The 26749-nt window shown below is 40.7% G+C and overlaps 1 protein-coding gene and 1 long non-coding RNA gene across 3 annotated transcripts in view; one reads left to right on the top strand and one right to left on the bottom strand.

The window, feature by feature from the left end:
• Chd6 (chromodomain helicase DNA binding protein 6) overlaps nucleotides 1-26749 on the top strand; it is a 140874-nt gene that overhangs the window by 7546 nt on the left and 106579 nt on the right. The window lies entirely within an intron of this gene.
• LOC125353696 lies at nucleotides 14021-15574 on the bottom strand. The gene is made up of 2 exons (XR_007211349.1): nucleotides 14461-15574; nucleotides 14021-14375 (listed from the first exon to the last, which is right to left on the bottom strand). It is a non-coding gene; the product is annotated as an uncharacterized LOC125353696 (long non-coding RNA).

Below are 26749 nucleotides of genomic sequence, written 5' to 3'. Positions count from 1 at the left end.
CTGATGATTTCTTTTGCACATTGAAATTTGAGAAACATTGTTCTAGAGCAGCACCACCCAGTACAACTTGTGGCCGAAATGTCTGGTGCCTAACCACAGGAGCCCGTAAAAAGGGTGGGTGTGGCTGAAGAATAGAATTGAAAGTTTTATCTTCTAATTCTTTATTTGGGGGTTCAGAGGTACTTATAATATGAGGAGGCTTCATAATGATGTTTCCATATGTGTATATAGTGTGCTTGGAGCAAATGAGAATTTAACATTTTATATAATATTAATTTAAATTTAAATGAGCGCACATGGCTGCCGCCTCTAATAGTGGATGTACAGCCTCTGAACCTCCTTTGAAGCAAAAGTCGTTTGTTTGTTTTCTTCAGTTGGAAAGGAAAATATCATTTGGGATGAGTTACCCTTTATCCTACAGTGAGACTAAGCAAGTCATATAATTCTTATGTATAATACTACTTACCCTTTTATAATTTACTTACTTTTATCTGAAAGTTGATTTGAATATTGAGAAAATAAGTTTGAATATATCTCTAAGGCTTTAAAATCAGCAATCCAGGGAGCTGGGGATATAGCCTAGTGGCAAGAGTGCCTGCCTCGGATACACGAGGCCCTAGGTTCGATTCCACAGAACCACATATACAGAAAACGGCCAGAAGCGGCGCTGTGGCTCAAGTGGCAGAGTGCTAGCCTTGAGCGGGAAGAAGCCAGGGACAGTGCTCAGGCCCTGGGTCCAAGGCCCAGGACTGGCCAAAAAAAAAAAAATCAGCAAGCCAGGGAGGCCTTAGGCCCTTTCTATCTATGAGTAGTATGTGTGATTCATGTCCTTTAGCATGATTTTGGAAGCTTTTTTCTTATAAAGACAGTCAGCTTCTAAGTGCAGTGCTATATAGGGCTCCATTTCTCAATAGAAACAATATTAGTCTAGTTTATGCAGGTTTTGTTGTTGTTGTTGTTGTTGTTTTTGGTGCCAGCCCTAGGAGTTGAACTCTGGGCCTGGGCGCTGTCCATGAGCTTTTTTGCTCAAAGCTTGTACTCTATCACTTGAGCCACGGCTCCACTTCTGGTTTTTTGGGTGATTAACTAGATATAAGAGTCTCACAGACTTTCTTACCTTGGCTGGCTTTAAACTGCAATCTCAGCCTTCCAAGTAGCTTGGATTATAGCATGAGCCACCTGCACCCACTATTAGTTTTGCAGTTAATAAAGCAAATTCTAGTTTTTAGGTGTTTTTTTTTTTCTAATATGAACTAATACTCCTTTGAAAGAGCCTTTTCTTCCGTCTGCTTTCTACTTATTTAAACATTAATTTGATGAAATAAGGAATTTTTATTTTTTGCTCATTCAGCGTTACCTCTACATCTGCTGGTACTTCGAAGTTTGAGCTCCTAACTAAAAATCAAGGATAGCATTGATTCTTGTAGGTAATATCCATCACAGATTTGGAAATTGACAAACATGGAAAATTGGGTATAGAATTAAACTAAGGTCCATACATGGAATCATAACTTAAAAAATACTGTCCAATTAAAATAAATCGAATCAAACAGCATGTTTATTAACACTATTTACAAGATTTTAGGTTTTCAAACAGGAAATTGGCCGTTTAGGTAGTGAGAAATAGGAAGGTTGTCCTGTAGTTTACAGATTTAGAATCCAATTCCATATAGATTGTGGCTAGAAGTGGGACCACAAACTGTATTGCAGTCAGGTCTCTGTGATGGCTATGCCTTGAGTTAATGCTGTATCGTCTTTCACTGGTGTTTGTTACCAGTCAGCACGTTTTCCCATTACGTTCATTCTGTTGATCAATGGTCTTCCTCTTAAGGCCCTGCGACCAGCGCATGGGCTGGGATGTGGTAGGTAAGAGAATCTGCTTAACTACAATGATATACGTTTTACTGATGGGGCAGGGTGTGATTTTTTTTTTTTTAAACATGCTGTTTGGGCTTTTTTTTCCCTGAAACTCTTAAGATGTTTCCAGGTCTAGATTTTTCTATTGGAATTCTTAATATCGGGTCTTAAAGAGTTTGTTGGACTTGAGATGTGATAGCTGGCAGATTGAGCTTAAAAAGTTTCAAGTTTCCTTGCTTGGGGTTTGTTCCTATGTTTGCCACTGGTTGCTGGAATGTCCCGGGAAGGGATCTCCCAAACCACACCCAAACAACAGTCTCCTCTTGTACCACTCTCACTGTCTCTTTCCTGCAGTGTTTCATGCCACCAGGGTATTTACAGGGTTGCACATTCACTCTTGAACTGAGCTTTGTTGCTGCCATTATTAATGTATTTGCAGTAGCATTTCTAGTTTATCAAGTGTGCAGCACTCGCATCATAACTGTTTCTAAAGTAAGCTTCTTGGTGTTGTTCAGGAGTGTGGGAGAGTTGGAAGTACTGTAGATTTATATGTTGGGACCCAGTCCAATTTTATGTTCTTACAAATGGTAGAAGGTGGTCTTAGCCATGTAAATATTTTGTAAGGACAGAGCTCATATGTGGCAGAGTTATGATTAGAACCAGTTCCCATTTTGCTGTGTAGGCTCTTCCCTTAGCCTCAAAGGCTTAGGGGTCCTGAAAAGCCACCGTAGGAGAATGTTCCTTAAGAATTTATGGGGAGACCAGGCACTGGTGGCTCACGCCTGTTAACCCTTAGCTACTCAGGAGGTTGAGGTCTGAGGATTGTGGTTCTAAGCCAGACCAGGCAGGAAAGTTCATGAGACTCTACCTCCAATAAACTACTCAGAAAAAGCTGGAAGTGGCACTGTGGCTCAAGTTGTCGAGTGCCAGTCTTGAGAAAAAGAATCTCAGGGATTGTGTCCAGGCCCTTAGTTCAGGCCCCAGGACTGGCACCAAAAAAGACCAGCATCAAAAACAAACAAACAAAAGGCAAGTGTGGTAGCACATGCCTAACGTCCCTGTACTCAGGAACTCAGGAGGCAGAAGCAGAAGGATCTGGAGCTTGAGGCTACATAATGAGAGAGGAGAAGAGAGTGGAGGAAGGACAATAGGAAGGAGTTGGAAATATACAGGGAAATGCCAGTATCCTATAGGAAATGTTCCTTAACAAATAAAAAGGTATTATAGGTAAAATTTTACATGTCCTACCTAACGGTGGGTGGTACTATTTTGGTAACTTTATAAAGCAATGGCTTCTTTATTAAATAAATTGAAGCTTGCCCCCCTCTATGTCAAATAATGTTCATGGTTAAGATTTTTTTCATGTCAGATTATTCAGCTATTTAGTTTTATGACATGGGATTATTGGAATGGGCCCATGCCCATTCAATAATCAGGATAATAAGAATACTAGTCCTGTTAATCACTGACTGGTTCTATGTGCCAGGTAGGGGCCTAGAGTCTTCCTTTGGTGTGGTGGTCCTTAGGACATCACCTGTATTCTGGCACTGGCACTCAAGCATGTGGTGTAGGATTACACTTCTGTTACCTTGAAGTGAAGTTGTGAGTGAGTTTGGATACTGACACTGGAGTGGAACTAAGATGAATTATTTCCAAGCAGATACTTTTTCTTTCTTGAAAGAAATGTGCAGTGGTTATATAAGCAAATAGACTTTGCTTATTTGCTTAAAGCACTGCTGTTCTTTTGTTGTTGTTTTTTAAACAAAATAACACCCATACACATCTAATAAAATAATTCTGCCCTGAAGTTTGGGCTATAGGTTATAGTATGTGTTATCTACACAGAAAATAATTTTAGCAAATGTCCAAATGTTAGCAACATTAGCTTCCCTTGCACATTCCTTTTTTGCACTAGTACTGGGGCTTGGATTCAGTGCCTTGCACTCTCCCTTGTTTTTTGTTTTTCCTTAAAGCTGGTACTCTACTCATTGAGCCACAGCTCCTCTTCCAGTTTTGGGGTGGTTTTTTTCCTTGTTAACTGATAAGACTCTTATTCTGGCTTTGAACCTCCATCCTCTGATCTCAGCCTCCTGAGTAGTTAGGATTACAGGTGTGAGCAGTAGGCACCTGGCCCTGTACATTCCTTATTCAAATTATAGTGTTGTAATTGGGTGGTCTTTATTAAATAAGTATTATTTGCAAAAACAGGGTATTACTTGTTTTTAAAGCTTTAAAATGTTTTATCTTAAAAGCACTATTTTAAAAATGGAGTTCTTTGTTAATCCAGTATAACGAAACTATCCTAATGAATGGACATGGATTCTTATGAATAAATGCCCATTAGCATTTATTTACTTATTAATGAAATTTGGATGCAGGGATTGAGTTTCTTGTCTACAAACATAGAACTGGTTGCCCAGTGGTCTGATTTTTTAACTCTTCATTTTGCTTTTTTTTTTGAGACAAGATTTTGCTGTGTAACCCAGGCTGGCCTTGAACTCATAAATCCCCCTGCCTCTCAAATGTTGAGATTGTATTCTCAAGCACTACAGTGTGTGCTACCTTTCTCTGTGCTAATACATGTACTAATACATGTAGATCACAGAGTGCCTGTGATTATCTTTGTGCCAGTGCTCATGTTATCTTCCTGATATGTCTTTTTTAGTAAAATAGTTCCAAAGTTGTAGATGCCTCTTATCAGTCTTGTCCTTCCCAGTATTGTACTGCTAAGGCAGAACTAAATGGCTTTGCCCTACCCAGTGAGCTGTTGCCCATACTTGGCTCTGCTCTGAGCCTGTTGGGATATTTTCCTTCCTTTGATATTTTCTTCCTACTTAAGAACAAGTTCCAGTGCCCTACAGAGTCTTCCCTCTCTGTATCTGCCTGAAGCAGCCTCTCCCTGCAATGTTTCCCAGAGATTGATTCGCCATTCATACTAATTTGGCACTTCATATGGAATTGCCTTTGTCATTGCTCATACTGTTATTAATTCTGTCACTGTGTCATGCTTTTAATAAAACAGTTATTGAATATTCCTTGGGTTTTGGCAGTTGCCAGATATTGGGAAATTGAAGATACAGTTCCTGCCTTTGTGGAATGCACAGGGCATTAGGAGAGGCAGAAAGGTAAGTACTACAAATAGTGATAAATGTCAGAGTAGACCTGTGTCCAAAGTTTTGTTAAGAATACAAGAGAGTAACCATCAACCTAAGGGAGTTGCTTAATGCTTCCAAAAGGAAGCAGCTCTTGAACTGGTTGGTTGGGAGTTTGATAATCAGAGCGTGGGATTGGTGTTGATGAAGAACATTTGCTGTGTAAGAAACTTCTTGCAGGGCACAAAGGCCATGGTGAGTCCTTGTGGCTGGAGCACCCTAGGGATCTGTGGAGTATGTAGGCTGGAGACAAAGGTCGTTGAGATGCATGAAGATGGCTTGGTCAGGAACTTGGATTTGTGCCGGTGGTGCTTGGAGGACCACAGGTCCACCCTGGGGCAGAACAGTGATGCTTAGACTGCTGTGTATTAGAATCACTGAAACGCTTTAGAAAGTATAAGTGCTGGATGAGAGGCATGGCCTACGCGGTAGAAGGCCTCCCCCGCAAGCTCAGGGCTCCGAGTTAAAAAACCACAGAAACAAAATAAAATACTAGCACCTAGTCTGCACACAATCAAATTCTCTGGAGGAAGGTCTTAGGTTTTTGAGTGTTGTGTCCAAGTTTCAAGGACGGTGTGGATGGAATAATGAATTAGGGGGCTGTTGCAGTGGCCTGGCTGGAAACGATGACAAGGAGGCAGGGCCAGCCATTATTCTTTTTCTTTAATTTTCTGTATGCTTGACTTCTCCAACAAAATTGGTGCCCCTACAGATGCATAGTCCATTCTTTGTACTTTGAATTCTTTGTAGAGGTTAGTTAGTACACAGATTTTCAGAGAATACCTGCCTTCATTAGAGTCAGCCTACTTTTGTTGAGGTGCTCCTATTTGAGAACTTAGAATATTTTCATGTCACTTACATTTCTCCGTGTGTGTGTGTGTGTGTGTGTGTGCACGCATGCGTGCTGTGTGTGTGTGCACATGTACCAGTCCTGGGGCTCGAACTCAGGGCTTGGCCACTGCCCCTGAGCTTTTTGTGCTCAAAGCTAGCACTCTGCCAGAGCTCCACTTGCAACTTTTGGTGGTTAATTGGAGATAAAAGTCTTACCTATTCTCCTATCCATGCTGGCTTTAAACCACAACACTCAGGTCTCAGCCTCCTGAGTAGTTATGATTATAGGCATGAGCCACTGGCACCTGGCCACAGCTCTCCTTTTTATTATTAAATAGACTCTTCGTTAGGAATTAGAGTGTGGAAGCATTTAGGTCAGGTGTTCAGTTTTAGTTTTGTTTTTTCCTTTTTTTTTAGTGGTACTGGGGATTGAACTCAGGGCCTCAGGCTTTGTTTGGTAAGCTAGTACATTACTGCTGAGCCATGCCTTCACCCTACTTTTTGTGGTTATTTTTGGGTTGAGGTTTCCCTTCCTGCCCTGGTGTATGCCTGAGCCACAGTCTGCCTGCTTTAGGCTTGCTGTCTTCCTGGGGTTCACAGGTGAGCACCACTTTGTCTAACTTCCCTCCACAGAGATAGGGTCCGGTGGGTTTTGCTTCCTTAGGCTGGCTTAGTACCACAGGCCTCCCAGTCTCAGTTCACAGGTAGCTTAGAATAACAGGCACACAACACTCACTGACCCCAACTGTGGGTTGAGAAGTTCTCGAAACTCAGTCTTCCTGTTTGCATCCTTCCAAATGTGAGCCATTGGCACCCAGCTATGATCACTTTTATTATCTTGTAATTCTGGTTAAAGTTGAAGGCAAAATGCATAAATCACAGCAGGAAGCCTCACATGGTTTTGGTTTAGCCATATTCTGTATAATAGGGCATTAGGTAATTTTTCCCTTAGTGCTTGGCATTTGTTGCAAACCCGTTAGTACTAATATACCTTTAAAATAAAGAATCCAGGATAAAGTACCCAGCAACATGTAGAAAGTATAACTTAAAAATAACACCTGAATCCTATTAATTCATATAGTACCTTAGGAATTTACCAATGTGACACTAGAGACTGACTTAGTTTGTGCACTTGAAATAATGTCTTTTATCAAATAAATTTATTTGTGAACAAACAGTACAAGAAATGTATCCAATGCCCAACGTATGAAACTAACCTCTCTGTACATCAGTTTGATAATAAAAATTTGAAAAAAAAAGATATAAAATTTCAAATACAACTAAAAAAAATAAATTTATTTGTGAATGGGGATAATATATGTGTGTATATATATTTATTGGGGGGTCAGGTGGTAAAGTGAAAAGCCAGAGATGCTAAGTTCAACTCCCAGTCCCCCTCTACCCCCCCCCCCCCCACATTGACCCATACCCCCAACTCTTGTTATTTTTCGAATAGTCTTCTATTTTTGCCTGTTTGCTGTCTTGGACCACACTCATCCTATTTATGCTTTCCATGTTGTTGGACTGCAGGAGCGCCACCATAACCAGATTTATTGGTTGAAATGGGATCTTACTCCCTGTCCGCCCCCCCCCACAGGTTAGCCTTGAACCACGATCCTCTTGATCTCTGCATCCTAAGTAACTGGGATTACATACATGAGCCAGTGCACCTGACTTGTTTCAGCTCTTTTTATTTTGGCCAGTCCTGGGCCTTGGACTCAGGGCCTGAGCACTGTCCCTGGCTTTTTCCCGCTCAAGGCTAGCACTCTGCCACTTGAGCCACAGCGCCGCTTCTGGCCGTTTTCTGTATATGTGGTGCTGGGGAATCGAACCTAGGGCCTCGTGTATCCGAGGCAGGCACTCTTGCCACTAGGCTATATCCCCAGCCCTTGTTTCAGCTCTTGATAGCTCTCCAATCTGTATTAACACACTCTGCTGTGAGCCAGACCTTTATTTCTAATCATCTACTCAGCAATTCTACCCACCTGTCCCACAAGCAAAACTAAACTCAACATCTTTTTATATAAACATCAGCACTAACTACTTTATTAGACCTAGAGGTGACAGAGATGGTATCGACTAGAGGAGAGGAGGACATAAGGGCTGTGCCATCCTTTCTCAGTAGTCCCTGTCTCCTTTGCCCTTCCCCTCCCCCCCCCAAAGGTGAATGAAAGACAAGGCCTGGCCAACAATGCCTTTTCCACTTGGATATGGGATCCTGGCAGTAAACTTCATGAATTAACTCAGTGCCTCTCAGTTTTTATTCTTTCATTTCCTCTTTATTTTTGCTTTCCTTAAGAGCCTTTTTGCATTAATGTCATCCTAACCCCTTAAAATAAAATGCCACAGACATTGGGTATTTGTCTGTCATTAACACAAGACACATAAGTAAGTTGTTTTTACATTCATATACCCCAACTGACTCCAAGTAAAACTGCACTGGTGGGCAGCTAAAGGACCAGCCTCCATGGAAGGTGAAATGGGCACCTTCATTCTGTTGTCACAATGCACAGTTGAATCTCTTTCTTACCCTGAAAGGAAGCTGAAGAGAGTGTGGAAGAGATGGAGGGAGGGAAGATTGATTTTCACATTAGATTGTAGGGCTGAAATTCTTAACATTGTCATTATTTAACCTTGTTATCTATAAGAATATTTATGAGAGGCACTGTAGGGAACTGTTTATTTGATCAATTTGCTGTCATTAATCTGTTAAAGAGGGGAGAGGTCATCAGGGAAATGAAATAGGAAGCTGCTGTTTTCACTAAAAGGGAAAAAAGCTATAGCATTGCTGGAGAGGGGATGCCTAGGTTATCCCCACACACAAGGGGAATCAGAGTGCATGCAAGGAAACCCAGGGAATAGGTTTGGCCCCACTGCTAGGAAGGGCGGGAATATGATTAAGACCAAATAAAACCAAGATTGTGGTCTTATCTCAGAGCTGCAGAATAAAGAGCAGATGTCTGCGTGCCCACCATACACCAGGTTCTGAGCATTTCATATGATCTCATTGAGCCCTTCACTGCCATTTGAGGTTGTCGGTTCCATTACTAAGCCTCCATTTTAAGGTGAAGGAACTGAGGCACAAGAAGGTAAAAGAATTTGTTTATGGTCACATGTTACTTATTGTTGTACATATATAAGCATAGATATAAGCATGGAGTGCTGGAGTCCCTGCTATATAGCTATAACTTAATATTTTGAGTCAAGACCACCATGATTGTCCTGAGAAACCCTAGCTAGTTTTTCCTGCATGGTATCCCAGCGCAGTATAAATGGATAAAACCATCTGACCTTGGTCCCAAGGATGCTCCTGACTCTGGTATTAAGACAACCTAGGTACATTGTGGCCAGAACGAAGTCACTTTTTTCCTTACACACTTAAATACGTTCGTCTTTCTGACCCACATTGGGAGGATCCAACTGCTCTTTCTGCCCCCTGGGATCACACTTCTGGCAGCCAGTCCCCAATAAATTGCAGTCTGTGCAATCTTAGCTCTCTGCCTTGTGTCTCTGTCTCTTTCTTGGGTCTCACAGCTTGTTGGGTCTGGTCCTCACACACTAGAACGTGGTTGTTCCAGAATTCCTGCCTTAAAGTGAGTGACCCTCTGCTTCGGGGCCAGGCAGCTGTGCTGTGCCGTACCTTACTTCCTCTCTTTGGGACCATAAGCTTACCTAGCAGGCTCTGCCATTGCCTTTAAGCCATCTCGTCTCTAGATTGCCATCCTGAAGTTAACTCTGAGAGCTGGTGATCACAACACTAAAAATAACACAGTCCTAGAGAATATTTATAGTTTTTCACTCCCTCTTCTTGAGTACAGTCTGTGCCTTATCTAGGAAATACCACTTATTTTGGGAATATAGAGTTGGGTCTCTGAATGATAGGGCATGTCCAGTGGTAGTAATGTTTGAAGACAGCCCTGTAGACATTTGCATGCTTTGTAAGAGCCCCCTGTTACACTTGGTACTATAGTGGGAAATGTGGTCACAGAAGTAGATACTACTAATATTTAAATTAGTGAAGCAAAGTAGTAGAACTGGAAGAAGAAATAGAAAGGGTGGAGAGATTAGAAAGACCTTCCCAAATGAGTTAACTTCTGAATTGGGTTTTGCAGAATGCATAGGAATTTTTCAGGTAGGTAGATAAGTCATAGAAAATTTGTCAGAAAAATAGAGGCTTTCTTCTGATGTTTTTGCCTGTGTGTCTATGTTTTTGTTGTTCTTGTATTTGTTTGTTTGAGACGAGTTCACAGCCGACACTTGAAGTTCGCATCCTCCTGATTCAGCATCCTGAGCGCTAGAATTACAGGCATACTTGGAGCATGTCTAGATTTTTAATAAAGTAGGAAGGACTGCTAAGTATAAAAGCCTGTTTTTCTCTCACTGTCTTGAATGTCACTGGATCAGTAGTAGGGCTGAATTCCAGCCAGTTGTATTCCACATGAAAGTGCTACCCATGTAGAAGCTGTAGGCACAGTGCAACTCTAGGCTGAAGAAGTTTCTTGGTATGTGACAGGCTGGCAGTATCCCCGTAGTCTAGTTCCACCTCGTCTTTAATTATAATTGCTTGGCTAGATTATTCTTGTCTTACCTGAAAAGTTGTTATTCAGAAGGTTAAGCATTCCGTCACAGATGTTTATATGAGCAATCTCTCTCTTTGGGTAGGGAAGGGGCAATGAGGACCATACATATAATTTGTGTTTTTGAAGTGGAACATGCATTCCAATAAAATGAATTAATCTCAAGAGATTCTTAAGAGTCTGGAAGGCTCTTATATTTGTACGTATTGTGTAACCACCACCCTCAGATCAACACAGAGCATGCTAAAACCCCATAAGGATCCTTTCATGTGTCTTCCCTGATAAGACCCTCTATCCTCCCCAGCTTAATGATAGTTTGTCTGCCGTTAAGCTTTAACTGGAATAATACAAAACGTTTACCCTGAGCTGGGAATATGGCCTAGTGGCAAGAGTGCTTGCCTCGTATACATGAAGCCCTGGGTTCGATTCCTCAGCACCACATATACAGAAAACAGCCAAAAGTGGCACTGTGGCTCAAGTGGCAAAGTGCTAGCCTTGAGCAAAAAGATGCCAGGCACAGTGCTCAGGCCCTGAGTTCAAGCCCCAGGACTGGCAAAAAAAAAAAAAACACAAAACCAGAAACAACAACAACAAAAAAAAAACACTAAGAAAAAATGTTTACCCTTATGTTTGGTTTCTGTACGTCAAAAGTATGTCTGTGAGATCCATTCCAATTTTCAGGGAATACTGGCTGTGCCAGTCACCGTGCTGGGAAGAGACCCAGCATAATATCGTGATTTATGCTGGTGAGAGTTGGTAGGAACTTACTTACTTGTGTTCCTTTGTTCAGTACACATTTACACCTACCCTATTCCAGCTGCTCTACAGTAGTTTTTGCAGGTAAGAGGTGAATACATTTCCTGGTGTTGGGACCTTACCATTGAGTGAAGGAGGCCCTTCCACAAATAACTACAGTGAGGGGCTGGTCAGCTTTAGGAGTGAAGATGTTTCTCAGAAACCTTTATGGAGGAGGTTAAGTTCCCCCTATCTCAGATGCCCGGGGAGTGGTAGCTCATGCACACTGTGTAGGTGTGAAATAGCCGGGTACTTCCAGAACCCTGTAGTGGTGATCCTTTGATTTTTAGGTTGGTTAGAACCTAAAGCTATCAAGCGTATCACTTTGGGAAGGACTTTAGAAGAAAGATTTGGTGTCCTTCCATCCATACTGGCACATAGGCCGTTCTATATGGTCTTAGAGATAGATAGTGAGGTGGGGAAGGCAGAGGGAGGAAGTGAATTTGAGAGATGTGTCTGTAGCAGAGGAGAAAGGTTCCAGGGGTGCTTTACTGTGACTTGTGGAAGACTCAGATAGGTTAAACTGTCGAGATGTGTTTCATGAATGTTGTGTGCGTATGCCTGTGTGCTTGTGTGTGTGCATGCGTGTGCGTGTATGCTCACGCAGATCCTGGGGGTTTGAACTTAAAGCTTGGACACCATCCCTGAGCTTTTTTTTCCCCCCCTCAAGACTAGTTCTCTATCACTTGAGCCATAGCTCCACTTTCGGCTTTTTAGTGGTTAACTGAAGATAAGGAGTCTCTTGGACTTTCCTCCTAGTGCTGGCTTCAAACCATGATCCCAGATCTCAGCCTCCTAAGTAGTAGCTAGGAGTAGATTAATATGTAGTATCTTTCTCCATTCATGGGATTTTATAGCTAAATGTATTTTCCGTTGTATTAGTGTGTTGGGTCCACCATAACAAAATAGCACAAATAGGGTGGTTTAAGCACAGAAGTTTATTTCTCACAGCTCAGCCAAGATCAAGGTGTCTTAGAGGCAGGACTTGTTTTCCTTTCCTTTCCCTTTTCCCTTATTTGTGCCAGTACTGGGGCTTGAACTTGGTCTGGGTGCTGTCCCTTGTACTCAAGGCTAACACTTTACCATTTGAGGAATGGCTTCACTTCCAGCTTGTTGGTAGTTAATTTGAGGTAAAGGTCTCATGAATTTTTCCTGCTTGGGCTGACTTTGAACTGTGATCCTTAGATCTCATCCTCCTGAGTAGTTAAGATTATAGGCATGAGCCACTGGTGCCTGACAAGATCGATTTCTATGGTCTCTCTTAGGCTCTTTGGCAGCAGCCTCTTGTCATGGCCTCGCATGGTCTTGCCTGTGTGTGTGTCTGTAAGGATATTAGATTGGGTTATGGCTGACCTTAACGATCCCATTTTAGCTTAATCACCACTTTAAAGACTCTTCAAATACAATAACATTCTGAGGTACTGGGAGTAAAGTTTCAATATATGAATTGGGGGAGGAGGGTGACAACTATGTTTCTGAACCTGCCATAAGAGAATTGGACTGTTAGAGGATGTCACCCTAAAAAACTAGAAGCTCAGAAAGCATCAAGACAAGGTAGTGGTGGTGGGCCTGAGCTATCTCTGAGTTTATGGTGCATTCACAGTGGCTCGGGTCTGTGTGCATAAACCTCTAGCCTTGGGTAATAAATACATCCTAACACTGTAGTTTTTCACAAACTAGTAAGGATTGAAGATAGAGTCTGAGAAGAAAAGAACCTAGACAGAAAAGTCATTACAGTGTGGGCTTTACCAGGCAGACAATCTTACAGCTTTCCTAACTGGTATCTTTTTCAGTGTCAAACAAACCACATCCTTCTCTTACTATGGAAAGCTCTTTTACTGGCCTTGGCATTCTTGTTATCAGAACATCTGAATACCATAGAGCTGTTTTAAAATCAGATCTTCTCTGCTGTTTTTCTGTTAGGGGCAAGATTTTGATTTTTCTGTTTCAGTTGCCACAAAGAACATTGAGGGTCTTTCATCCCTTAGGAAAATGCTTTTTGAACAATCACTTCTTAAACTGTTCTCCTTAGAGATAAAGGAAAATCTCATTAAGATGGATTTTGGAGCGATTGCTATTATTTTTATTTGCCTAAAATTCTCTGGTAGCAGAGGGTGCTGTTGTAGGTATCTGAGAAGTTAAGATGTTTGGTTTTCTATGCAATAGTGTTTAGTATATTGGATTGGTGTTTGTCCTAGTATTATAAAACGCTTCTGGAATTAAAGCCTTAAGACTTCTACACAAATTCAGTAAGAAGGGTTAGCACATATCCACTGGGCCCCACATAAACAGAGAATTTTGGGAAGTCCCAGCATGCCTGGGTGTTTCCATTCAGCATTCCTGTCACTGCTAGTGCAATCCCATTGTCTTTGTGTTCCTTCCCTTAGTTCTGACTGGGTTGACCATGAATTAGATTTTGCCAGTACAGTCTGAGTTATAAGTACCATTTGTAATCTTTGAGTCCCAGTCCAGAGGTAGCTAGCTCTATTTTCAGTTTATATTAATGTATATGCTTGTTTTTAGTTTGCTCAGCCGCTTGTTGAGAAATGAGCTGCTTTTCTCAGGGACTGCTGAGCCCTTGCTAATTCCTTAGAAAGGAATAAGTTCCTCATTTGGAATGGGAGTCATAGTTCAAAAGTGTACCCAGAATTTTACTTAACTTTTCAAAGAAACAAAAGTCTGTTTAAGATAGTAAACATGTGCCTAGCAAATTATTTTAACTTTCTAGAATTATTGTTTTGTTTTCATTCTGTTCTCATCTGTTATGTTCTACCCTGCACTTAACTTTATCTAACTTGATGTGTGTTCTATGACCTTTTTCTTTAAAAAAAAAAAAAAAAAAAAAGCCCTGCGAAGCGAAGTCTTAATTCCCATGTCCTACAAGGGGAGCAGGAAATGTCTCTTTTCCATTTCTCCCTACTGAAAGAAAACTCCGTTTATATGAAATAAAATCCTTGTTAACACTTAAAAAAAAACTAGATAGAGAAAATACCACTCTAAAAATGTTTTGCTCATGTGTACACATAAGTATGTATACATTTACAAACTGTGGGGGTAACTGACTGGAAGTTCTTTGTGTGTTGGCCAAGTCTGCATGTCTCATGACACCTTTCATTTGTGGAAATCCTCAAGTGGTTGCTGTTGTATTTTCCTGACATGTCTCCTAGCTTTCTTTAATCTAGTCTCCCTTTAGTTTCTTAGGTGGAAGCTTAAGTCATTCTCTTTCTTATTTAAGCCTTTAAGGCTACATATGCTTTCCTGTTAGCACTGCTTAACTTAATTTATGTTATATGTCCTCATTTATTGCATTTTGATTGTCATACAATTAAGATATTTTCTAATTTCTTTTATTATTTCCATCTTGACACATGTGTTTATACATTTCTAGACTGCTTCCTGTCACTGATTTCAAGTTTAATTCCTTTGTGGTAAGAGACTCTTCTTTAGTATAATTTCAGCCCTTTTAAATTTGTTGAGGTCTTTTTATGGTTAAGAATTAGGCTGTGTTGGCTATTATTCTTTGTACACTTTGAAAGAAAGGACATTCTTCTCTTTAGGGTAAAATTTTTATTAGTTGCTAGTGTTATTTATATCTTTTATAACCTTACTGATAGTTTCCCTGCTTGATTTATGGATTATTAAAAGCAGAGCTGAGCCCCAATTTAATTATAGATACTTCTGTTTGTTCATTCAGTTCTAACAGTTTTTGCTTCATTTGCTCTGAGGTTCATTCATACGTATCAGCGGTTGCTATATCTTTTGGATGAATTAACTCCTTTATCCCTGTGTGATAGTTCTCTATTTCTTCTAATAGTTTTGATCAAGTCTTAATGTAATTTCTGTAGCTTTCTTTTGAATGAATTGATGAAGAAGTAGCTTTTATACAGGGATAACACAAACTTTCTCTCCTCACTTTATATGTGTGTCTGGCTCATTCCTTGGTTATAGTAAAGTTTTGATAGGACAGATGTTACCTTCTCCAATATTCTTTTGTGTGGCAGGGCAGGGCTGGCCCTGGGGCTTGAACTGAACCTGGGCTCTGTCCCTGAGCTCTTGTGCTCAAGGCTAGCACTCTACCGCTTAGGCCACGCCTCCACATTTGACTTTTTAGTGGTTAATTGGAGGTGAGTATCTCGAGGACTTTACTATCTGGGCTGCTTCGAACCGTGGTCCTCAGATCTCAACCTCCTGAGTAGCTAGGATTTCAGGTGCCAGCCCAGCTTCCAGTGTTCTTTATAATTAAAGAATTGTGAAGCACACAGCAAACATCATCAGTGTTTCCTTAGCATATTTAATGATACTTGTGGCTTTTGCATTAAGTTACTTATAATGCTTGGCCTTTTCAGTTTGTCCCCTTTAAAACTGTGTGGCAAGTGGGTCACAATTGGCTCACACCTATAATCCTAGCTACTCAGGAGAGTGATGTCTGAGGATCCTGATTCAAAGCTAAGCCTAGGCAGGAAAGTCCAATTAAAAAAAAAAAAAGCCAGAGAAGTGAGCCATGGCTCCTGTGGTAGAGTGCCCGGTAGAGTGCCCACCTTGAGCAAACATGCCAAGCTAGTGCAGTGCCCTGCATTCGTTGCTCAGTGGCCATACTTCTTGGCTTCAATCCTGGCTGAGGTACGTGTTAGCTGTTTCTTTTTAAATTTAAATTGTTATATTTTTATTGTTATTATAGAGGGGATACACAGAGGAGTTACAGTTACTTAAGTTAGGTAATGAGTACATTTCTTTTTGGACAATGTCACCCCTTCCCTCACTCTTTCCTGTTAGCTATTCTCTTTGGCAAGTTACCTTCCTCCTCTTCAGTTTCTTTATTTGATAGGAATAATGATAGTACCTGTTTTGTAGGATTAACATGATGATTAAGCAAAGCCCAATAAAGCTTGCTGCTTTATAGCTTCTTAATTGTTACAGTGAGTGCTTGAAGGTCAGATCCAATTTTCAAGTTCTTGGAAGCGAACTTCTTTGAGTAGAAGGACTTTTAATACCTGAATACGATCTACCTTAGTGTGGCTGGCTAAATATAACTACTTCTATATTAATTAAGGAAGTAACACCTTTGCTTGGAATATTAACAGCAGAAGGGAGTTGAGCTAATTAATTTCTACCTTGCCAGCAGTAATGTTTGTTTCTTTTCTCCTTTCCAGAACAATCTGCCCTGTTCCCAAGAGAATAAGATCAATGGAGAAATAAATTTCCCACTTCAGCTTTCCCCATGACCAAATGTACTCTTATCTTACAGTTTATTTTCAATTATATTGTCTTCAGATGTTATTTACAGATGTTTGATTTTTATAGCTTCTCTTCCTTTGTATTTCTATTATTGACCAGAATGATGTTCAGTATACAAACATCAGAGTAGAGAGTCACAGAAAGGTGAGGATGACCTAGAGAAAGTTTTTCAGTGTATTTGGCCAAGAACTGCTGGGGAGATACGATTTAAAGCTGCCAAGGCACAAACATAAAAGGGAAAGAAAATCTCCTTTGATGCCTATATTAGTGAACTCCTTTATCAGGTTAGTGGATAAACTATTTGAAACACTATTAGGATAGTGGGTAAGCATCTGAACTTCTTTTACTCGTGCAATAAACTACTTTTCATGGGACCTTTTGAAAGAAAATAGGTGATATATTCAACCTTCAATTCTGTGACATAATTAATGTTTTAACTGCAGTGGTAGTAGCTTAACTAACTTGGGAACAGTTGGGAACTTGGGAATGGAGATGATTGATTCAAGCATCCTTTAAAAAAAAACACCACAGTGATTGCTTTGTTATGCAGACAAGATTATTTCTTAACTTGTACAACACTATGTATTTATGTGAATTTTGGAGAAACTTGAGGAGCTCAAATAGATAAGCCACTTAAAATACATAAAACTACGTGTTACCCTAGTCAATATTCTTGAAATTGAACTCTCTAGATAGAGGCTGGGGAAGTTCACTTTGGTAGCAAGACATCTTGTTTATACCTTGCTAGTAGAACACGGCTCAATGGGAGACACCTCTGCAGGAATGTGCTAGGAGGATTTCTGCTGACAAAGGAAGCTACTCAAAGCAGCTTTTTGAGACCACTGCTGTTCACTGTTTTTGTGTTGGGTTTACAGATATGGGCTTTCTGCAGTTTTTCATGCTTCATAGATGGTGGCCACACTTGATTGGTTGTGGATGCCTGCCCCTTCTTTCTCCAAACTTTGCCTTTTGGTGATATTGGGATTTGAACCTGGCTTTGTGCTTGGTGGTGCACTACCAGTTGAGCCATACTACCAGCCTTTCTGTTTGCTGGCTGTTTTGCAGATGGAGGCTAACAAACTGCTGCCTCCCCCCCCCCCCCCCCCCGCCTTTGCTGGCTTCAAACCTCGATTTTCCTGACATCTCAGCCTCCTTAGTAGCTAGGATTATGTATGTGAGCCACCAGCTTCTGGCTAAAGTGTATTTTATTGTAGAAAATTTCAACCAACACACAGGTAGAATAATACCGTGAATCTTCATGCCATTTCTGTTTTTTATGCCCCCTTTCAAATGAGTTTCAGACAGCCTATACAGTGTACATGTCTATCAGAGAGGTGGACTTCAGAGACACTCTTTTCCTTTGCATTTTCTTAAAAATGACTTCTTACAGTTAATTCTTTGAATTAGATATAAATTTGGTTCAATACAGTACATTTGATTGTTACATCTCTTCAGTCTCCTTATCATTATTTATTCCCCATTTTGGGGTAGGTTATGCTATTTAGTTGTTGAGGAAATTAAGTCATTCTTCACGTTGTGAATTTTCTTTTTTTTCCCCCTCATCTGTGTGCCATGTTACTTTCCTCCATATTACCTATAAACAGGTAGTTAGACATGGAAGTGTGACTATTCTTATAGTCATTATTTTTTTAAATGCATAGATGGCACATTGTACCCATTGTACCCTTACCCTACTTTGTATACTAAGGCTGATTAGTGGCACACTCTCATTGGTTAAATTATTTTCCCATTGATCAATACAGAACATGGATGATATTAATAGTCTGCAGATTTCTAGGTTTGTTCAGCTTTCACCTAAAGTTTTGAATTGAACATTAATAATTGTGCCGTAGTCCTTTTTTATTTTACTGATCTTAGATTTTGAGAAGACTAAGAACCCAGTACCACTAAAAGTGCATTATGAACATACATATAAATGTCAGAATGAAAATTCTGTTTGTACAATTAATACATGTTAATAAAATAATTTTGAACAAAGAAAAATTTTGATAAAAAAACCCAACCCCAAGTAAGTCTGAGATGTCTAGAAAATACTCATTCATGCAACAAATTTCTTTGAGTATGCTTAATAAAAGAGTGTCATAAATATAACAAGAAATGTACCACTACCTTATTATGTAACTAACACCTCTGTACATCACCTTGTCAATAAAATTTAATTAAAAAATAACTATCAAATCATATTAAAAAAAAAAAAGAATGGGAGGTGCTGGGTGTCAGTGGCTTACATCCTAGCCACTCAAGAGGCTGAGATTTGAGAATTAGAATTCAAATCCAGACTCTTATTTCCAGAAGTGGAGATGCAACTCAAGTGGTAGAGTGCCAGCCCTGGGATTACCACACTTTGTGTGCGTGCGCACGCACATACACATACAATGATATGAGTAATTTGTATATACTGCCTTCTAAACTGACCAAATGATGATCAGGGCATTGGGTAATAGGTTAAACATGAAAAGGGTGGTGCGATGTGGGCAAGAAGAAAATTGCTTGTACTACATAAGATTCATATCCAAACAGAGAAGACCTGAGGTATTATTGTTTTGATTTGCTGTGTGTGTGTGTGTGTGTGTGTGTGTGTGTGTGTGTGTGTGTGTGAATTAGAAGACAAATATGGCTGTCTCTCATTCCTGGTAATCAGTAAAATAAAGTTTAACTTAAAAAAAAGTGTCATTGTGAAGAAAAGAGTGTTTATTAGTTGTTGTTTTAGCTAAATTAAATGACTAGTACTTATTTGTTTTGAATGAGTTTTTTATTTTAAAAAAAGGTTTTGTGGGAACAGATTTTTAACTACAATCATGATCCTGATTTATGAAATGTTTTTATTTATACTGAGGCTTGTTCCTTTGATTTTTTTTTTTGGGGGGGGGGTGTCAGTCCTGGAGCTTAACTCAGGACCTGGGCACTGTCCGTGAGCCTCTTTGTGCTCAAGTCTAGTGCTCTACCACTTGAACCAAAACACCACTTCTGGTTTTTTCTGAATAAAGACAAGAGACTCATGGACTTTTCTGCACAGGCTGTCTTCAAACCCTAATCCTCAAATCTCAGTTTCCTGAGTAGTTAGGATTATAGGTGTGAGCCACTGGTGCCTGGCTGGTTTATCCCATTAACCAGGGAAAATACAGTTCTAGAGTCCCTTTGAGGATTAGGCAGCATAGTGAGCACAAGTCTTGACTGGATATAAGTCATATATTCTGATTGCTATTGTTACATACTGTCTCAGTGCCTTTAGATTGGTGGATATGTTCTTTATAACTTGTGGTCTTTTATCTAATACACAGTTATCATTTCTAGTTTACATGAAGAAACTCAAGCAAGATAGATCGGATAGCTAATATATATTCAAGGGCTAGGGTTTGAACTTAGATGATTGTACAGCTGTTAAGAGGTAAGAACTGGGTTTTGGGAGAATAAGTTCATTGATGTTGGTGTATAAATAAAACACATGTATATTTATTAGTTTGGTTACATGTACACTTGCACACACCATTCAAATAGCAGAAATAGCCCTGAGACGCTGGCATTCTTAGCAGAATGGGGTAGGAGGAGGACTTTCGTAGGGTAGTTTGAAGTGTCTTTACTAACCTCAGAGAGCTTGACACATAAGTCAGATTCAAGTGGGCCCTTGGACCCACTTTGCTAGATGTTAAACTGCTACTGTCCAAGAAGCCACCCAGGTAGGTCTTGGCTGCACAGTTTTGAAGCAAAAGCCTATAGCTAGGTATCTTAAAACCACTAAAAACAACTGTTCGATTTGTCTAAATTACAACAAATAGCCAAGAGTCAAGAGGTACCATACAGACTTGTAATCCAAGCTTAGCTGTCTCTGCTTGGTGTTTTGTTGTTGTTTTTCTTTTTACTTGAAGTAATGTCTCTCATATCTTTTTTTGGTCACTCTTGAGGCTGTACTCAGGGCCTGGATGCTGTCCCTGAGCCTTTTTTGCTCAAGGCCAGCACTCTACCACTTTTTGCTCCACTTCCAGTTTCAGGTGGTTGATTGGAGATAAGAATCTCCCTGCCTTTCCTGCTCAGGCTGGCTTTGAACTGTGGTTCTCAGATCTTAGCCTCCTGAATTAGGTAGGGTTTATAGTCATGAGCCACCAGTACCCAACTTGTTCTCCCATAATGTCTTAACAAACTGTTAAATAATCCTCTCCCCTCTTTTACTGTCCTTCATTCTGTTTTTACTTGAGCAAGTGAATTTATTATATTTCTACCAAATGTTAATTTAAGTGGGAGTAGTGAGTAATTTGAGTGGGTTTGTTCTTTCACAAAAAAGTCACTGCTTTTGTATATGTTCTTAATGTTTGAGCTATTCTTGTTTGCATTGTTCTGCTGAGAGGTTAGTCTGTGTGGGTGGCTCATGGTTTGAAAAATAGATGTCATTTGGTGTGCGTTCTGGGGAAAGATGCAAAAGCTGTGTTGGAAACTCCTCAGGATTCATGCTTGTGGTAAAAGCTCACAGGGAAGGTTTCAGGGATTGATTCTGTAGGTAGTAATGGTGGGGATAGGCCAAAAGACTTAATTTTACTTATTCTCTTAATAGATCCAAATACTGACCCTGTGTATAATAATGGTCACCAGTGCAGAGTTGATTTCCCCCAAACCCAAAATTTCTTCCAAGTCATTACTCTTAGCATATTTTGATAAAGATGTTTGAGCCTTCTGTTAGAAGCAGATTTTTTTGAGTCCTCTTCCATCTCTGTAGCCTTTGCTTTTTAGTAAGTTTTGCTTGAAGAAAAAATACTTTACACACACACACACACACACACACACACACACACGAAAAGTATGAAAGCATGTATGTGTGAAAGTCAGTAGGGAATGTGTTATTGTTTTTACAGAAGGATTTAATGCCCAGATTCTTTTCGCTATATAGTTTAGAACCTGGGGTCATAGGTCATCCTGGGGGCTTTAGGACATAAAATTTTTTTAACTGACGATCTTTTTGCTGGTTTCATATATACTTGTAATTCATTACAGAATTATCCACTGTCTTTTTTTCTTCCCTTATCCCCTTCTCCTAAGTATTTTCTTACAATGATTTATAGTCTTAAGTTTATCCATATACAGTTACGCATATGCATCTGTGTACATTTGTGCATGTCTATGACCATGACTGAAAACATAGGATATTTTGTTTTTTGAGTTTGTCTTGTGTTACTTGAGCTGCTATCCTCCAATTGCATCCATTTTCCTACAGATGACATGATTTCATTTTTTCTTTATGACTGTATAATAATCCATAACATGTGTGCGTGTGCACAGATTTACTGTGTAGACTAGACTGACCTGGAATTGAGAGCTTCCTGAAATCATTAGCTCCAGAGTACTGGAATTACAGGTATAAGCCACCATACCTGGCCATCATATGGTTATTTATAAGGGTACTTAAAGTTCCTTCATTCAGCTCTTGAGTTTGCAAATTGAGGAGGGTAGAGAATATAGAGAAGAGATAGGAAATGTATAGGTGACTAAATAGCATTTGAGTGGAGATGTTAGAAAGTGGGAAAGTTCTGCAGAGGAAAAAGTTTAGAGGGTGATTTCATTATAGGGAGAACTTGTACCAACAATTTGAAGCTTCAAGATGATCTTTGAGAATGAGAGACAGTTTAGTTTTCTAAATGTTTCCTTACCAAACGTTTTATTGAACGATAACACACATAGAGAAGTACACAGCGTTTCAATGTTTTTTCCTCCCGACTCCCCATTGTAGCTGCAGTGTCATTTGCTTGGAGGGTGGGTGGAAAATGACCCACCTTGCCCTTTTCTCTTTGGCTTCTTCCAGGCCTGGAACTGGAAGCTCCTTAGGATGGGGGAGGGGAGATGGATGTTAAGATAGCTCTTCCTGGCTGGCAATGTGGCTTAGTGGTAGAGTGTTTGCCTAGCATGCACGAACCCCTGGGTTCCATTCCTCATCACCATGTAAACAGAAAAGGCCAGAAGTGGCGCTGTGGCTCAAGAGGTAGAGTACTAGCCTTGAGCAAAAAGAAGCCAGGGACAGTGCTCAGGCCCTGAGTTCAAGACCCAGGACTGGCAGGGGAAAAAAAAAAAAAGGTAAGCGCTTCCTTGAGCTGTTCTCTCTAGCTCTGGTTAGCAAACCTTACCTAAATGGGAAAAGGTAAAGTCAGCTATTAGGCTTTCTTTATCTGCATTTTCAGTTCTTGATCTTCCTGAATGTATTCTTCAAACTATAATTGATAAAAAGTTTACATATGTATGTCACCATAGCCAGGTTAACATAGATTTTAAATTTATGCAGCTCTCTGTTTTTTTTTTTTTTTAAAGCTTAGGTATTGATGATTTGTTTGGGTTCCATGTTGGTTCCTTTGGTTGGTTCTCAGCCATTTTGCTCGTTGTTTTTATCTTTCTAACAAGATTATGTCATTATCCCTTTCATGGGCCAGCGCATTTTGTACCACTTTGGTTTTTGCGAAGCTTTCACTTGCTTTAATCAAGATAATCTGCAAATATCATAATTTCCTGTTAAAACTGTTATGTAGCATTCTTTGTACAGACTTTTAAAAATCACTGAACTTAAGAATTTACAGGCATATAAGGAAATTATTGTCATGTCAGGATCTCCATTCACTCAATAGTATTTATAGGGAACACCTTCTACTTGACAGGCACAGTACCTGGTAGCAGGATAGTGATAAATAGGACATTGTTGTAGTCTATAAAATTTAGAGTCTTTAATCTCATCTGGATTGATGGTTGTAGAAAGATCTTTGGCCGGGCTGGGGATATGGCCTAGTGGCAAGAGTGCTTGCCTCATATACATGAGGCCCTGGGTTCAATTCCCCAGCACCACACATATAGAAAATGGCCAGAAGTGGCGCAGTGGCTCAAGTGGTAGAGTGCTAGCCTTGAGCAAAAAGAAACCAAGGACAGTGCTCAGGCCCTGAGTCTAAGCCCCAGGACTGGCAAAAAAAAAAAAGAGAGAGAGAGAGAGCGAGAGAAAAAGATCTTTGGCCTTAGGATCACATCTCAAGGGGTTCAAACCTAAGATCTGTCCTTTATAGAAGTTGGGTAACGGCAGAAAATTATACTCACCGTGGGCTAGGAAGACACTCAGTGTGGGAGTTCAGAATGCACTGGGAAAATACAGAGAAACAAGCCCCTCGAGTGAGACCGACCTCGGCTGGTGGGTACACTTGAAGACCTAGAGTGGCGGGCCACAGCAACTGGGTCTGGGTGAGCCAGGTCTATTGGGTGGACACGCAGAGGTAGTTGGTGGGCCGCTGGAGCCACAGTACCTGGAGCACAGGTGTCCCTGTTGAGGGAGTTGCAGGAAACCGTCTCTCAGGAATGTAAGCTAGGGGAGGCAGTCAAAGTCACAGCGCACGTGAGACCTGGTGTCTGGATCTGAAGGACTGGGAAGATGGTCACCAGGCCCCACCTGCAGCTTGAACTTGTGGACGGGCCCCGTGCTTTGGACATAGGACTATAGCAGAACACCACCAGCTATCCATGGGTGACTGTGGAGTTGGAGAGCGAGGACAAGCAGAGACACACAGCACACACAGCTTGGGAAAGAGAAGCTCCTTTCCTTTGGCGGTGCCCCACCAGCTCCCTCTACTGACCACGTGTAGCATCGTGCACTCTGAAGGAGAAATGCTGGAGGCCAGTTGTCACAGCTGGTACTGAGGGGCGTGTGCGGGACTGGGTAGCTGCCACAGAAGAGTACATTTCACTTTCACAATGTACATCAATACAACCCAACTATAATCAGCACTGTGGACAGGCGAGTGGTTACTTGTGGAGGAAGGTCGTGTGATCAGAAAGGAGGGTGAATGTTCTGTTTCTGTATGAGGATGCCATTTTGCACTGCAGTGGGGGTATTTATGAATATCTATGTTTTAAATATATGTCATATTTCAGTGAAAGTTAAAATTTAGAACAATCTGATCAGAAAAGTAGGCTCTTAAAAAGAGGATCCAGTCTAGCATAGGGGGCAGGAGAATTGAGAGCCATCCTGAGCTGAATATGGTGAGTTAAGGACCATAGTGTGAGACCTTGTCTCAAAAAAAGCAAGCACTTTGGATGCAGCTAAGCATTAAAGTGTTTGCCTAGCATGCTCAAGGTCCTGGGTTCAACTGATTCCCATTAGTAAAATAAATAAGGAACGTACAGGTTTCAAAGCATCCACTTAGTGTATTTTGGTAGAGTGACACTATCAAATGCAAATATAAATACACACACATACACACACACACACACACACACACAGTGAACTTTCTTTCCCAGAGCTTGTGTATATAAGAAATCCTAAAAACAGAAACCTTTTCCTCACACCAATTTGAATATTCTAGTTGCGTAAAATATTCACTTTTTACTACAAAAGCAAACCTGTCAAGTAGAATAGAAACACTTTCATCTGTGAAGACCTCAGAAACTTAGTCATCCTTCAAATGTTTCCTAGAGCCTTGCAGGACATTGTGCTTCTCCAGAGTGAGTATGGCCTGGGAGACCACCCCTGAGAGAGACACAGGGAGCCAGCGAGCCCAGGAGAGATGGCAAGGACAGGAGCGGGTGGTTTTGAAGGGGGTTGGAGAGAATGGTGGAAGTCTCCAGGTATAATAGCCCCCAGGGGGAAAATAGACCTCATATTGAGAGGAGTTAGTTTTCAAGGACTATTTTTGGTATAAGTCAGTGATTCATATAAAACAAGTCAGATTTTAAAATGAGGGGAATTATTTTCCTAGCATAGTGTAGTTCATAGATAGGAGTTAAACATTTATTTAGTATATTATTATGTATATTAACCATCTTCGCTATTACAAAGTTCAGTTGGAACACAACCCTGTTTGCACACTGTCTGTGGCTGCTTTTGCACGGTGGCACAATGGAATACTCTCCTTACTCATTTCACTTTGGTGGCTTTACTTACCTGTGGTAAGCTGTGATTCCGAAATATGAAATGGGAAATTCTAGAAATAAACATTTTCAGTTGCATGACATTGTGAAGATCGCAGTGTTTGTGCTCAAGTGGCCCCTGCTTCATCTTTCAGTGACTCTAGGCACAGGAGAGGGCGCTGGCAGGTGGGACTGGCCAAACAGAAGCCAGGAGTGCTTCCTTCAGGTAAAAAGGTGAAGGCACCATAATATGTGTACATGTGCAATATAGGGAGATAGCATGATGAAATGCCATGCCACCAAATTCTGTTTGAAAAATGGGAGAAGAGAGGGGTGGTTTAGGGAATATAATAGATGGGGTAAACTTATTCAAAGTACACTATATGTATCCATAGCATTTCACAGTGAAATTCCCTTGAACTACTAATAATCCCAAATAAATAAATACGTAGCTTCAAGTCTTGAAAACACAACATATGTAGGGTTCAGTGCTATCTGCATCTTCGGATGTCCCACGAGGGTCGTGAGTTGTCTCTCTTATGGATGGCGGGTGGGGGTGTCTATAGTTGAAACTGAAACTATATGGCCCTCAAAGCCTAAAATACTTGTCATCTGGGTTTTTAGAAACCGGTATTTGCTGACTTCTGTTCTGTAGGAAGAAGCCAACACAATAATTTCTAAAACTGGAAGGGGAAAAATTGCTACCAGCAGTGTAAGCATGTGATTCAGCATGGTGGAAAGAGCAAAAGGAACTTGTTAAAGGTCAAACAATTGCCTCTGGGAAGTAGGGATAGGCTTTATGTTATTGAACTCTCAAGCCAAGTGTGTGTGTTACTTTGAAAAGTATAAATGAAAAATCCTGAAGAAATTTGATTAGGACAAAATAAACAGGAAAGGGGGAAAAAGCCACGAGGACGCAGGAACGAGAAGCCTTTTCTGTAAACATGGCTTTTACATTCATTCACAGATGATCACTGAAGAGTCCGCAGGTCAGGTATTGAGGTCTTTTTTCTGCAGAGCATATTCCTTCCCAGAGGGTCTCTTGCTGACTTGAAGCACTCAGGTAGAAGGTAACTGTTGCAGTGCTCCTGATTGTGAGATTATGGGGAGATGGAGAACTTGACACCACCTGGCCATGTTTTCACTCAAGAACAAGAGGCCAGATCAGGCAGGGTAATGAAAGGATTTCCCAGGCAGAGACAGCCTGAACAAGATGAGAGTGCGCAGGTCAGGTGTTGAGACCTGTACTGACCTGTGTTTAGTATTGTTGGATTTATGATGGAAAATGATGTCAGGGCAGTGGAAAAAGACTGAAAGCCTGATTGTTTATGCAGAGTTCCACTCTGGGTTTGTGGATTTGTGGGTATTCCTTTTAAAGAGACAACACCTCCCCCACGCTCAGCACACCCACCCACCCCCCAA

This window comes from Perognathus longimembris, chromosome 6 (assembly GCF_023159225.1).
Source record: "Perognathus longimembris pacificus isolate PPM17 chromosome 6, ASM2315922v1, whole genome shotgun sequence".
Taxonomy (NCBI): Eukaryota; Metazoa; Chordata; class Mammalia; order Rodentia; family Heteromyidae; genus Perognathus; species Perognathus longimembris.
The sequence above is the reverse complement of the archived record's forward strand: the minus strand, read 5'-3'. Positions and strand labels throughout refer to the sequence as shown.